This window comes from Podarcis filfolensis, assembly GCF_964270895.1.
Source record: "Podarcis filfolensis genome assembly, chromosome: 5".
In the NCBI taxonomy this organism is placed as follows: Eukaryota; Metazoa; Chordata; class Lepidosauria; order Squamata; family Lacertidae; genus Podarcis; species Podarcis filfolensis.
Window position 1 is genome coordinate 42,931,566 of NC_139608.1, and position 15,100 is coordinate 42,946,665.

The window sequence follows — 15,100 nt, forward strand, 5'->3', positions numbered from 1 at the left end:
AGGGAAATTCCCTCATTCCAAATAGGATTCCTCGCAAGAAAAGGGAAAAGTTGACAGCTATGCTCAGATCTATAGATAAAACTTTCAGATTTTCCCCATTTTGTTTATAATGCTCTCAGAATCATCACACCAAAGCTCAGAATAGGATATATCAACCAGGTCCCAAAACATGGTATTAATTATGGCCTCACCCACACTGAAATTTCCTTTGCTCTTTCCAGGCACAGTCCACAATTAAAGCTCTTTGTTCAAGCACCCTTTTCCCCCCTTCAGAGCTTTCCCTGAGAAAACTTGCTCTTTAAAGCTCAATTGGAGCAAACATCATTCCATGGAATACCCAAATTGACTCAAATTGATACTTGTTCTTATTCAGCAAAAACTAAAAACTCTGGGTCAGATGATTAGGATGTTAACCCTGCTTTGCTTCTACAGTTTACCTGAAAAGTCTTATATTTGGTTCCTTTGGATTGGCAGGACTCCCCAGGCCTAACCACCCACCACAGATGTTTATCCAGTCTGCTTTCATTCAGATTAGCTGATGTCCTCCTTTTCAAGATAACTCACTGCGAACCTTATGTTGGATTATGGAAAATGCAGCTGAGACGAAATATACCTTTGAAAGCAAGAGAGGAATGGGAAGGAACTCGGTGATGGCAACAATCAAGTGTAAAGGCACAGCTGCTTTTATTCATGAGTGTTAATAAGTTGAGAAAACAGGCAGAGGTGGAAGGCAAGCTATGAGATCACAGGAGTGTGACTATGCTGAGACATCTCAAGAGCTCTTGATAGGAATTAGGAGGATGCTGACTCCCAGCAGTCCTGTATCCTGAGGTGGTTTGGAGGATACATCTTCTTGCCCTACCTCTTCAATCAAAAGCTGAGGATCCTTTCTCCTCCTGGTTTTCTGATGGAGTGTTGCTCTAAAATTAGGAGACAAAATGCAGCTGTCAGAACAAAGAGCTCAAGCGATGATGGATGGGCACCAAGATGACTCTAGCTGCTCGTTATCCCCTGCCCTGCCTTGGCGCTCGACAAGGGGATGATGCAGTGGATTGCTACGAGCCACGGAGGCGGATACCAGGGAGAGAGACAACAGGAGCAACGCACACTGGTCGAAAACGTTTGCTTGACAATCTAAACATAGGAATTCACTTTTAAATTGTCCAAGTCCTAAGGGGCACAGGGGATCAGGCAGTGTTTGCATGGGCGTCATTCTGCAAAAGAGGTAACTCAGAAAGGTTCCAAAGCATTCGGCAAAAACCCTTAGATCTTTATGCAGAGCAGACACTAATGTTCTGCTCCAAACTTCTTTGCACAGGTCTGTTTTAGAAACGGCACATCGTTCCAGTGGGTGAGCTAAGATTAACCTGTGTCCTGGCACCTTCGTGGTTGCTGGATGGATAGAATTGCAATACAAAATTTCTGCTTTGACTGGCAAAGCAGACAGCCTAGTACTTTTCTATATACACTTGATGTCATACACACATAATAACTATGTGTGGTGTTTATTTTAGCTTACTTTGAGCCTTGGAGATGTGCTGTGGCTGGATTTGGTTAAAATAAAGATGGGCATTTTTGTGTCTTAGGTCCAGTATGGTGCAAATGGTTGCAGAATGTAGACTCTCGCTGTTGTAAGGATAGCACAAAGCTCTAGATTGCAACAACTTTATTTTAGATAACAAACAGGAGCTTTCATTTTTTTAGTTCTGGCCTCCAAAAAACGTGCTATTCTTTTTCCCAGTGCACCAACGGAGAGTTCTTTTGGTATCTAAGCATGAACAGTATTTTCCCCACCCCACCACAAGGCAAGATCTTCCCTCAGACAGAAGAGTTATGTTGTGCAGTCCTCATTGCTGTTGAACCCAATAAACATTCATACTATATGCATCAAAATAGGTGCCTTTGCTTGCAGTTAGTCATTTCTCAAGGTTGCCTTCTAGCATATGAGTTCACATTTTGATAAAGATTTGAGCAGAATAATCTCCAACTGTGTATGTCATATACCTACAGCATGAATGGTTGCTTCTTTCTTCAAGTACAGTACTGACAGGCTAAATTCTCAAGACAAATGGACAGGTGCAAAAAGGGGCAAGGGAGAAACTGTGATTCAGGTGTTACAGTTCTGATAAACTGGTCGATGCCCCCTTCCTAGATGGTCCAAGAAATAATAATAATAATAATAATAATAATAATAACAACAACAACAACAACAACAACAACAATAACAATAACAATAACAACAACAACAACACAACTTTTAGGAATATAAATTCCCCTCTTGTTTTTTATGTCTCTTTTTAAAAAAAAAATAAATTTTATTAGAGTTTATAAAGAAAAATACAAAGATTATTGTCAAATATATTTTTTGGGTCCAAACTAAAACATTAATCCAGAGGCAAAAAGGAGAAAGAAAGAAAGAAAGAAAGAAAGAAAGAAAGAAAGAGGAAGAGATAAAGAAAAAGAAAAAGGAATAGAAAAGGAATTAAAAGAGAGAAAGTGAAAAGAGAGACAGAAAAGAGAAAAGAGAGTGAGAAAAAGTTAAGAAGCTAAGGAACTTCCTATTCTTCATCTATCCACTATATACAGTGGTACCTCAGGTTACATACGCTTCAGGTTACATACGCTTCAGGTTACAGACTCCGCTAACCCAGAAATAGTGCTTCAGGTTAAGAACTTTGCTTCAGGATGAGAACAGAAATCGTGCTCGGGCGGCACAGCAGCAGCAGAAGGCCCCATTAGCTAAAGTGGTGCTTCAGGTTAAGAACAGTTTCAGGTTAAATATGGACCTCCGGAACCCGAGGTACCACTGTATAAACATTATTCACTTCATCCACTTCAGTATTACACCTAATAAAGCCATTGTTTATTGATGTCTCATATTGAAAGGAACTTGAAAATCAGAAAAATCTAGAAGATATTGGGAAAATATTCTCTTAAAATGGGTTGTGTCTTGAAAGTGGCATTGCTACCTCTGTTCTCTGTGACTGCAGAAGCATAGAATCAGAAGCCATGTGTATTTCAGATATTTCTAGAAATCCTTAGCAATTATTTGGTTCCTTGAGCCCATCTGCAAGAAGCAATGTCTTCAAAGAAGAAATGGGTGCCATAGGGAGCAAGAGTAGGCCCATATTTGCGATCTGCCCTCTTTTCAAATAAGAGGAGCAATGTCCCTATGCCCTGGTGTGACAACTGAAGGGCATTCTGTGTCCTATTAGTCTGCACCCTGCAATAAGGCTGGGCTACCTTGCTGGCAGTGTCCCAACCTAGCCTGCCTTGCTGATTATTCCTGAGTGGCAGCACAGCAGGAGATCTGTGCAGCAGGAAAGTTTGTCTCTTGAGCTATCAAACATCTCATGTGTGGAAGTCCTGGCATCCTGGACACCTTCCAGATTGGGAAATTACCTTCTGCCTCCCTGACTACCCCCTGCAGTTTAAATGGGAAACAGTCTTCTCCCTTCTGCCTCTTCCAATTGCTCCAGAGGGTTTTTGTGAACTGTAAAACAGCTGCCATCAGAGGTGGGAAAGGCAATGAGTTGCTGGGGCCATAGGATTGACTTAGTGAAGACTTAGATGACTGTCACCTGTTGACTTGTCAACACCATTCCCCATAACGCCTTGGCACAGGATGCCTTCCAGGGCTAATATTGACCTGGTCTGGCAAATGCATTCAGATCTGCTGGGATCAGGGCGTACAGACCAATGTTCAGTCATATTAGATGTGCAGAGTAAATGGGTTGTTTTCTGTCCTCTGTTTCATTATAACAGTTTCAGCTTTAAAGCAAAATTGCCTCCTCAGTAGAGCAGAAAAAATATGGCAAATATAATATTCATGTTGGATAAGAACATTTACTGAGGGAGCAGGATGGTAGATTTTAATGTCCTACTCAATGTGATGCCAACAAAATCACTGCTGAATATTACCAGTGCAGACTTAGTGCATGTTTACACAGAAGTAAGTCGCACTATACGGTCCACAATGTTCACTGGCGCTTACGCCCTAGTAAATGGGCTTAGGATTTCAGCCTCACTGTTGACCACTGTATACCCAGGATCTTGAAAACTGGAGAAGATGCAGTGAAGAGCTACAAGCATGAATTAGTGGATGGAGGACAAGCATGACCAAGAGATGCTAAAGAATATTGACCTGTTTATCACTAAAAATATGATGAGATTGTTGAAGTGTCTTCCCAATAGATATTTGCTTGAGTTTTCTGCTGTGTTCCCTGATAGGTAAGAGGGTGGAAATTAAATAGTGGCTCATACCTAACCATTGCACACGTAGAATGACTTCCTGGAGTGCAATGGAATTTCTGGGTTTCCCCTGAACCTTCCAGAGAAGATATGGGGGAAGCACAGGTCTTGAGGGAAAGAGACATTATGTTGGACTTTTGGAAGTTGTTCTGTGTGTGCAATGATTTAGTTGGGTGCAACCCAATGTGTGGGAATAAAAATTAAAATAAAAGCTTATCTTTTATGCATATCTCTAAGTGAGTGGGCACTCAGATGATATTCCCAGTTGAATTCTTAAACAATTGCATAACCCGCAGAGTGACTCTGGCAAGAATGTTCCTTACTGGTCTGTGAACAAAATCTAGTTTTAATGGTCTGGTTTTGTTATAACTAGGGGAAAGTTAATTTGGCTGTGCTATGTTGACTCTGAGGTCACACTACAATCTCTCAGAGATTCATTTTGATGTTCAAATGAGGTGCTATGCTACTTTGCAGGCATGGGTAAGGAACTGCAGAGACTGGGCTACTGTAGTATCATTTTTTGGTGGCAATGCACATGGAAATGTTTACTCACAGCATTCAGTGATGCTCATGCCCAAGTAAATGCATGTAGGATTTCAGCTTAAGAAGAGGATCAACAATTCTTCAGTGTCTACACAGAAAGGGGTAAAAGAAGAGTTCTTTCATCATCCAGTAGTAAATGAGTTCCAATCAATTTAAACCACATGAACTTGTTGGAATGTACAATCTAGGTTCCTGCATCTTTTTTTATAAACCAGAAAAGTATGTACTGGAGTAAATTATTGGGAGTTATTGGTTTGTTGTCTGTGTTTTAGCTATTTATTTGTGCTTTGGTCTTGTGTTTTTATCTTGTGAACCACCCAGAGTTCTTTTGATGAAGGGCAGTATATAAATCTAATAAAATAAAATAAAAACAAATAACATTAAGAAAAGGGACTGTAAAGCATTTAAAACATTATACACTTTCCACTGCCAGTAGTTTAGTGATGGTCAGAAATTTGCAGTCTCTGGCCCTCTTTGATGCACTTATCCTCACTGATTTTGAGCCCATTTATATTATAAAAGCCAGAATGACTAATGTGAAGCTACTGGAAAATTTTGTAATGGAAATTAAACCTTCTGCCAACATTTTCCAACATCCGAATAACAGATTTGAGCTGAATGTTGCAAGAGAGGAGAGGAACAGAAGAAACCTACTGTTGATACTATAGGGGTCAGGCAAACAGCCTTGAGTCTGGGTGCTTCAGAACATCACTATTTTAAGGTGGGATTCAGTTACAACCTTGGCAAATTGATAATTGATCAAGAGGTCTGGCACAACAAATCTGCTTCCCCCAAAGATCAGACTTTCTGCAATAAGGAACATGATGGGGGACTGCATTGGATTGTGTAGGGTGGCACTTGCTTTCTCCAGTCCACCTGGATTTACAGATGGGGCCATACCACTACCTGAGCTATGATGATGCCTCTGGGACTCCCCTGCATTTTTCATCTGTAGCACAAGGTGTGTCAGAGAACCCAGGTGAGTCTTTACTGTCTTCCTTGGGATTATGAATACTGATATATTGATTGACTGGGGGGGTGGGGAATGGACAATGCATGTGACTCTGTTGCACCAGAGGGTATGAACCTAATTCAAATTATAAGAAATTTGGCCCACAAGCCCAATCCTGTTAAGGAAAGGTTCCCTACTCCTGTATTAAAGGTTTTTAACAGATGCTGGGTGGCATAGGAGTCAATGCCTAGGGGCCAAGGTCCCTTAGACACCCCCAATAAAATATTTAAGGAGGCCACCCCCTCTCAAGTTGATTCTCGGTAGTGGCACCCGCCCTGTGGAATGCCCTCCCACCAGACGTCAAAGAGAAAAACAACTACCAGACTTTTAGAAGACATCTGAAGGCAGCCCTGTTTAGGGAAGCTTTTAATGTTTGACAGACTACTTTATTTTAATATTTTGTTGGAAGCCGCCCAAAGTGGCTGGGGAAACCCAGCCAGATTGGTGGGGTATAAATAATAAATTATTATTATATTATTATATTATTCAAATGAAATGGTGTGCATGTGCTGCATCTTGTGATTGATTATGTAGGGCAGGGCTTTCTTGTTGTCCCCCCTCCCCCAATATTTTATTCAATATTAGCAAGTTGGCAACCCTGCTGCATGGCCATTCGTAGCAGCAGATATCTGGCATTGGCCAGAGAGTTGGACCAGATAACCTTTGGAAGTTGGAGCACCATGGGAGCGTAAGTAATCAAGGGGTCTGCTAAACATGGCAGGTTTGATGTGGTAGGGTACCCTTTTCTTAGCAATAGGAACAAAAGTTAGAAACTTCATTGGCCTCCAAACAAGGAAGGAGGGGATATGTGTACTTTTGAACACAAGGTTGCTGCTGCTATCATTGCGTATGTACCTGGCCATACGCAGTGCCTCCGTACCTTCTTGAGTTTGTTATCTGTTATTAGCTGAAAAAACAATAAAAATATTTCATGGGGGGAAATAATTATAGGATATTCCCTCTCTTCCCCCCGGCACATCTTTGCCCCTTTTGGGGGCACAAAGTTTGGGGATCACAAGCCAAGGCGTCCAGTTCAGGAGGAACGTCTTCCATAGTCAATCATTGCTGAGATGGTGACTATGTAGGAATTAGCTTCTTTCCATGCTATCAAGAGCAAGCAAGCTACAAGCCAAAATGAATAAGCCTTTCCACTACATAGAGAAATGTGCTCTTGTCTCCCCTGTGCTGGCAGAACAATGCAGCCACCAGCCTGACATTCCACTATGACACGTGAGCCAAAATGGAAAGGCAGACCATTGACTGGGAGTGATTTGTGGGTGATGTGTATTCTAAAACAAGAGAGAGCACATCGTCTGGTTTTATTGAAGTTATATTTGGGGTAGAGAGGAAAGCAATGACAAACCTAGACAGCATCTTAAAAAGTAGAGACATCACCTTGCCAACAAAGGTCCGTATAGTAAAAGCTATGGTTTTCCCAGTAGTGATGTATGGAAGTGAGAGCTGGACCATAAAGAAGGTTGATCGCCGAAGAATTGATGCTTTTGAATTATGGTGCTGGAGGAGACTCTTGAGAGTCCCATGGACTGCAAGAAGATCAAACCTCTCCATTCTTAAGGAAATCAGCCCTGAGTGCTCACTGGAAGGACATATCGTGAAGCTAAGGCTCCAATACTTTAGCCACCTCATGAGAAGAGAAGACTCCATGGAAAAGACCCTGATGTTGGGAAAGATGGAGGGCACAAGGAGAAGGGGACGACAGAGGACGAAATGGTTGGATAGTGTCTTCGAAGCTACAAACATGAGTCTGACCAAATTGCGGGAGGCAGTGGAAGACAGAAGTGCCTGGCGTGCTCTGGTCCATGGGGTCACGAAGAGTTGGACATGACTAAACGACTAAACAACAACAAGAAGAAATAAAAGGGGAACATGGGTGGCACTGTGGTCTAAACCACAGAGCCTAGGGCTTGCCGATCCAAAGGTCAGCAGTTTGAATCCCCACAACAGGGTGAGCTCCTGTTGTTTGGTCCCAGCTTCTGCCCACCTAGCAGTTCGAAAGCACATCAAGTGCAAGTAGATAAATAGGTAGCGCTCTGGTGGGAAGGTAAACAGCGTTTCCGTGCACTGCTCTGGTTTGCCAGAAGCAGCTTAGTCATGCTGGCCACATGACCCAGAAGCTGTCTGCGGACAAACGCCGTCTCCCTCAGCCAGTAAAGCGAGATGAGCACCGCAACCCCAGAGTCGTCCGCAACTGGACCTAATGGTCAGGGGTACCTTTACCTTTAAGAAATAAAAAATAAAAATCATGATTGGTTTATTACTACTACTACTACTACTACTACTACTACTACTAAAATCTTTTTTATGATCAACAAAAATGCAACCACAACAAGCACTTTCTAAAACCAATAACAAAATACAACCGGCACTTTAAAACTAAGCAAATTACAAACCTAGTAGTAGCAAGAATTTTAAAAAAACAAACAAACCCTGCAGTAAAACTGGCAACAACGGATCTAGATGTTACACATGGAAAGCCTGGTGAGATAAAAGTTTCTTCGATTTCTAGCAAAAGACACAGGAAGATCAAGGGTGTTCTGGAATGGCATCACCAACACAGAGAAGCCCCTGTCTCTTGTGCTCCTTCACCAAATCTCCTTGCACTTAGATCAAGGCTTCTGACATTGATCTTCATTTCTGGGCAGACCAGTGGGATAAGTGGTCCCCTATAGTAGTGACTGGTGGTCAGTGGACCTGCCAGGGCTGCTAGTGAATCATGGGACCCTGGCCAATGAGGTCACAGGGATGTGGACCATTGTTGTTTTCTCTCCATCCTCCTCCCTTGCAAAGATGCTGTGGAAGCCTTAACAAATGCGTAGCACCTTAAGTGTCTTATTGTGGTTCAGAAGGGGTTCCTGATGCCAAGTGGTGACTGGAAGGGCAGAGGTCATAGAGGCCAACAGTAGGTGGAGGAAGAGCCAGCTAATTCTACATTTGTCTCCATCCTCTTCCCTGTTGAGTAGTACAAGGGCAATACTGACATGAAGCAGAAGGAAGCTGACAGCCAGTGGCACACTTTGGACTGGATGCAAGTAAGATGGCAGGCATGTGGCAGCTGGAGGCAGGCCGAGACTGGTGGGGCAAAGGACCAGTCTCCACTGCATCCAGTCTGAAAGTAACCGAAGCATGAATGACTGAAGCCAAGTCCACTTTCTCCAGGTAAGCCAAAGCTTGTAAAAGGCACTCCTCCTAGCAACTGTGGCCATCTGAGCATCTGGAGAAAGTGATGGATCATTGAATACTCTGGAGCATAAATAACACCTACCTGAAGAGCAGTGCAACCTCATCCAGGTTGAACCACCTCACCTAGATCAGTGTTCTGGACTCACAGTTCCTCTGTTTTGTCTGGATTTATCTGCAGTTTCGTAAGCTCCATATTCCACTCCTGAACTGACCTCAGATTGCTTGCCTTGAAAACAGAGAAAACTTCATTTTGCTTCTTCCTCCTCAAAAATTGTACATCCTCTGCTTACTGTCAGGTTATACTCTATCTTCTCTCAACGAATCATCACAGACAGATGAGGATCAGTGCAGATGTCAAACGCAGCTCTGGCACAGCCTCTGTGTTTGGATTTGCTCCCTTCTCCCTGTTCTTCTTCCCTCTCTGCCTCTGCTGCAGGATGACACTCATCCATCACCAGCATTTTAAATACAAGCACATCACTGAGTTTGTCATCCCCCCTTTCCCCCCCTGCTCATTGCAGGGCTTGGCCTCACTCAACCGCCTCCTCACTTTCCACTGCCTGCTGAAGTTGTGTAATCCTCTATTTGGTTTAGTTCCACATGGCTTCCTTGTGCATGGATGAAAGAATCCAATGGGAGACGAGTAAATTACACTAAATAATAACAGGCGGTTTGCTCTGATAATTTTCATAATGGCACAGGCATACACACAGACTCACATGCATTTATTCATAAATACGCATCCATCTGAACAGTTACAAGCACTAGATGTAAAACTGGAGCAGACCCATAGAAAACAGTAAACCATTGTGTTTTTTACCGGCAGGCGGCGGATCTTAAGAAATTGATCACTATAAATACGTATGTATTCAGATTATCAGATCACTATTTTCCAAAGGTAGCCCATTCCATTCCTTGTCTTGTTCATCTTCACAGCAATCCTGTTTAAAAGGACACAATCTGCCAAGGGAAAAATGAGTCATATGACACCACACATTTAAAGCACATGGATTCTCCCCCAATAATCCAGGGAGCTGTAGTTTGTTAAGGGTGTTGGGAATTGTAGCTCTGTAAGGGGTAACCTACAATTCCCAGGATTCTTTGGGGGGGGCATGTGTGGTGGGGATGTGGCATTAAATGTATGGTGGGGGTGTGGCATTAGCAACAGCAGCTTGCCCATGGTCAGCCTATGAACTCATGGCTGAAGTGGGACCAGTCTAGCACCTCAGCCACCGGATTGCTCTAGTCTAGTGGATTCTGGTCTGCATATCAGAACATGAGCACTTACGCTAGTTGTCATTATGAAGGGTCATAGCTTGGTGGCAGAGCACATACATTGCAATCCTCAGCATCAGGTTCAATCCTCAGCATCTCTAGGTGGGGATAGGAAAGATTTCAGTCTGAGACCCTGGAGACTATTTCCAGTCAGTGCAAATGAAGACTAGATGGACCAGTAATCTGGCTCAGCATCAGGCAGATTCCTATGTTCCTGTGACCTGAACCCATTGGAATGGACTCTCAGGTTCTAATCTCAGTCAAACTAGGGGTAAACAAAGAGGAAAAACCAACTGAAACTGTTTGGTTTACACTAGGAGCAATTTTTGGCTGTGGTTCCACCATATATTTAGTGGCTGTTGATGTTTTTGGGTGATACCATGGCCTCTTGCTAGTGCAACAAAAGTTTATGATGATGACAACTGGGAACAATCAGACTAAGAGAACCTGAGACGCAAACTTTAATCTGCTACAAGCTATGCTAGGTCTAGACCCATTGATCTAAAAGGGACCTGACACTCAGATTCTGTTCTCCAACACACCATGCCTCGTTTTAGAGTGACCTCCCTTTTGAAAGCTCTGGTCCTGGATCTCAGATTCCAAATCCTCATTACACCAGGTGTAAATCCAAAATAACTCCATTGACTCCTTTGGAATCACTCTGGATTTATGAGGGGTGAAACCGAGCTTGCTATCTGTCCTGACTGATTTACGGGTGTAACTGATCTCTGAAATCCTGGCCCAGTATCTTTCCTAGCTGCATATGGAGAACGGCAGACGAAGAGAGGGTTGTTTCGGAAAGTTGGAGCAGAATGCCAGGGACAAGTCATGTCATTGCCTCACTATCCATTTACCAAGGGAGCAGCATTTTGTTGAGCTCCATCGATATTTCATCTCGTCAAATAACTGTGGCTCCATGTCAAAGGAGTTCTTCAGAAAATAAATGGCGGGGGCTGAGGGAAAGAACCCTTGGTGGACATCTCTTATCCAGGAAACTCTTCCCCATAACCTTTCTAGCCTCGCTACCCATATCACTTGTTGGAGGGAAACTCTCTCTTCCTTGAAATAGCTCAATACTTGTTAAAAGAAAGAAAAGAAACCTTGCTGTGGTGGTGGTGGGGACACACTAGATTTTATCATCAAAGCAAAATGAGCTGGAGCACAGCCTCTGTTGCACACATGACTCCTAACTTCTGATATGTCATGCATGGCTGCTCAGATTTAAACAGAGCGGCTTATTTTAGCTGCAGTTTATCTTCTCTGCGTGCCCTGTTCAAGAGAAAAGGGAGGGAGAGGGTTATTTAAAGGGAAGCCCCTGAAGTGGCAGACCTGAACACTACTAATTATAGAAAGCAGAAGGTGCATTGAAGCTAAAGGAGGGAAACTGTTTTTCTCAGCTAGTGGTCGGGATTGGCATTCTGCGTAGGCAGTGCCTCATTTAAGCTACATGAGGCCTAATGGAAAAGGAGAGGATTGGCCATGTTGGGATAGAAGTCAGGCCTATGGAGAATCATCCTTAACCGCTGGCAGGATGGCAGATCCATGGAGGGCCTGAGGCCTTGGGCTGAGGAGAGCCAGTCAGTTATGTAAATTGAAGCTAATGAAATCCAACCCAGGTGGCATCATTAATTAGAGTAAATCAGCCTGTGTTGCCCTGGTGCCAAAAGAGGGAAGAGATAGTGGGGAGAGTGGGCGGGGGGTGGGCACGGGACAGGAGGACTGAAGAGAAAAGCTTCAAGGAAGCCTGTGCGCCAGCATGCCGTGAGCCTACGGGTATCCATTCAAAATTTAATAGACGTGGTGGTTGTTTCAGGGAATTCTATGGAGCTGCTTTCCGGAAATAAAGGGTGCCCATTACATTTTATGAAACACTGATGTTCTGAAATATAGGACATCTCTTAAAACAAGGGACATCAGGCAACTCAACAGGGGTTGGATTGGGGAGATGCCAGCATTAGGTTCATCCAAGGCCTGGATAGGAGTGGAGGGGGCAGAATGAAGGGCTTTGAAAGGCCAAAGGGAAGGGAAGTAGAGCACTCAGCTTGGCCAAGACTGTTCAGCAGCTCTGCTGAAGCCTTGGTAGGTGAGAATGAAGGGGCAGTGGAGGGCATGGGCAAGTCTCCGTTTGCCTCTGAAGCTCACTGGACGGCCTGGGCAAGATGTTATCATTCACCGACAGGTCGCTTTGAGACTTAAAAGCAAACATAAATCAGAAATGCCTGGGTTTTTTTAGGGGAGAAAGATAAATTGATGAAATGGTTGCACAGTCATAGATCTGGAAAGAAGCTATTTTAATTTCAGCAGACATGTGAGTTTTGTGTCATTTTGGAAAATAAGTTTTTATTTTATGGTTTAGTATTCTTTTTATTTTGAATGACATATGGGGGGAAAACATAATTTTTTCAGAGTTTAGGGCCTCTAACGTTCTTAATCTAGCCCAGTTGATTAAGCATTGACACACAGCTGATGCAAAAGGAACCCTCAGCACAGATACTATGCAGTGGCTGTGCATCAGTGATGAGCCACTATGAAAGAAGCTGGTGGACATGCACCTATAGAGCTATAGTTCTTCAAGAGGTTTCTCCATCCTGTTTTTGCTCTTCATAGTTTCTTCCCCAAAATTAAGGCTGTCATACATTCGGATTTTCCAAGACTTTACCGGGATTTCAAAGGCAGGTTTGTTTGTTTTTTTAAAAAACACACTAAAAAAACCACAACTCAGCTATTTCAGTGGTTTCCTAAACCCTATCGAAATGAGAATCCATGAGCTATAGGCTTCACCTGCTAATGTCCATAATAGCCACTGGAGGCTCTGGTGGTAAATGCCAAACTGAAGATAGATTCTAGTTTCTCCAAGACAGATGGAGAAAATGGTGGTGGCCGCATCTACAGAGGTGGGTGAAGGAGACCAGGCTCTTTTTCTCCTGGTATGCTACAGAGCTGGTAGCCATTTGCTCCCTCCCTCCTGTGTTCCCAGTTCCCCACAGCTTTTACATATCTCCAGTCTTCCTTGTTTTACTCTCAGGACTATTATATGTCACTTACTTTGAAGAAATGTCCTTATTTCAGAACCCTCGAGCTCCACGGAGACTCATAAAGCAAATACCCCCTCTCACACAGAGCACCAAAAGTGTCTTATGTTTGGGGGATTTCTGCCTGCTAAATCTCGCTTGCTCTCCTCCCTCTCCGCCCACCCAATGCGGCTGGATAGGCTTGCATATGCTGACACTGGCCAAACAGATGGAGGGGGGAGCTAATGTGTGTGTACATCAGCTGCATCCAGCCCAGACGCTGATCTATAAACTAATCCCACCCTGATCTATAGCCTAATTCACCTAAAACACAATTACAATCTGGAGGAGAAAAATATTGATTTCAAAATTGCTTTGCAGCTGGTGGAATGGAATGGAGGGTGGGGGCACAGAATGGCAGGGGAAAGGGAACGACAGGCAAACAGCAAAGACCCAGGAGACTGCAAACGTTCTGGATGAAGAACAAATTTGTGAGGTAGAGCCATGGCTGTCTAGCCTAAGGAACAACAAGGAGAGTAAGATGGGTATTGTTTCCTCAGGAATCAACAGCTGGAGGTCCCTGGGCCAAATCTGGTCATTGTGTGTGGAGGGAAATGAGAGACTCATCATGAGAGCACCAGATGGATCAATGAACCCCTTTTCCAGCTATGGTCCAAGTTGGCCAAGGACAAATAGTTATAGCTTGGTGTGATGATGAGCTGGAAGCAACAATGTTTCCGAGTACCAGTTGCTGGAAACCACAGGAGGAGAGAGTGTTCTTGTGCTCATGTTCTTCTCCCCGGTTTCCCACGGGCATCTGGTTGTTCTCTGTGAGGAAAGGATGCTGGGCTGGAGGGGACATGATCCTGTTCCAGCAGGATATTCTTAATTCTTACGAGAGGAGGCTGCCGATAAGAAGAGAAGAACTGCTGTGAGTTGCGATCAAAAGGTAGAGTGGCATTTCATGCAGATGGAGGCTCAGCTGGTTGCTTTGGGAGGATGACTCTCGTACATTCTGGAGATCGGTCAGTTGGTAGAGCATGTGACTCTTATTCTCACGGTCGTGGGTTCAAGCCCCATGTTGGGTGAAAGTTTCCTGCACTGCAGGAGATTAGATGATCATCGTGGCCCCTTCCAACTCTACAATTCTATGATTCAGTGGGAGGCGGCGTTGCTAAATCTGGGATGCATCCATTGCAGCGCCAAATTCTACTCATTGCAAGCGGACCAAGTAGCCATTTTTACTCATTCTAATAATTTGCTAGGGGCCTTGTTAAAGGTCCATAGCTGTCAACTTTTCCCTTTTCTTGTGAGGAATCCTATTTGGAATAAGGGAATTTCCTTTAAAAAAAGGGAAACATTGACAGCTATGTAAAGGTCATTACTGTACCTCACTATGTCCCCCTGATACACAGCCCCATGTGCAAAGGAACATAACGAAGGTGCCAAGAGATACAACAAAGCCAACCCAGCCCCTGGTCTAGCTAACTGGGCCAGTGGCCAAGGATGATGGGAATTGTATTCCCAAACATCTGGAGGACCAGAGTTTGCCTATGCCTGGTTTAAAACCATGCAACATTCATCTTCATGCAGTGCAACTTTGTGTACGTTTTTCTCTGAATGAAGTTCCAAATTGTTCGATTGAGCTTCCTCCCTAGTTCAGTACTGCAGCCTTAGACTCTTGCTCGTTCCTCTGTAAGGCTACATCAGCTATAACTTTACCTGGTATATATGGAGGGTGCTATGATGACGCATATATTTATAAATTCACAATTTCCCCATAGATTTTCTTCACGTTTGTGTGGCT

The 15,100-nt window shown here is 43.6% G+C and overlaps 1 long non-coding RNA gene across 1 annotated transcript in view; it reads right to left on the reverse strand.

Moving 5' to 3' along the window:
- Positions 1-747: 747 nt before the first annotated feature.
- LOC310763379 overlaps positions 748-15,100 on the reverse strand; it is a 66,757-nt gene continuing 52,404 nt past the window's right edge. The window contains exon 3 of the long non-coding RNA XR_014548604.1: positions 748-920. This is a non-coding gene — a long non-coding RNA (uncharacterized lncRNA). The remainder of the gene's footprint in view (positions 921-15,100) is intronic.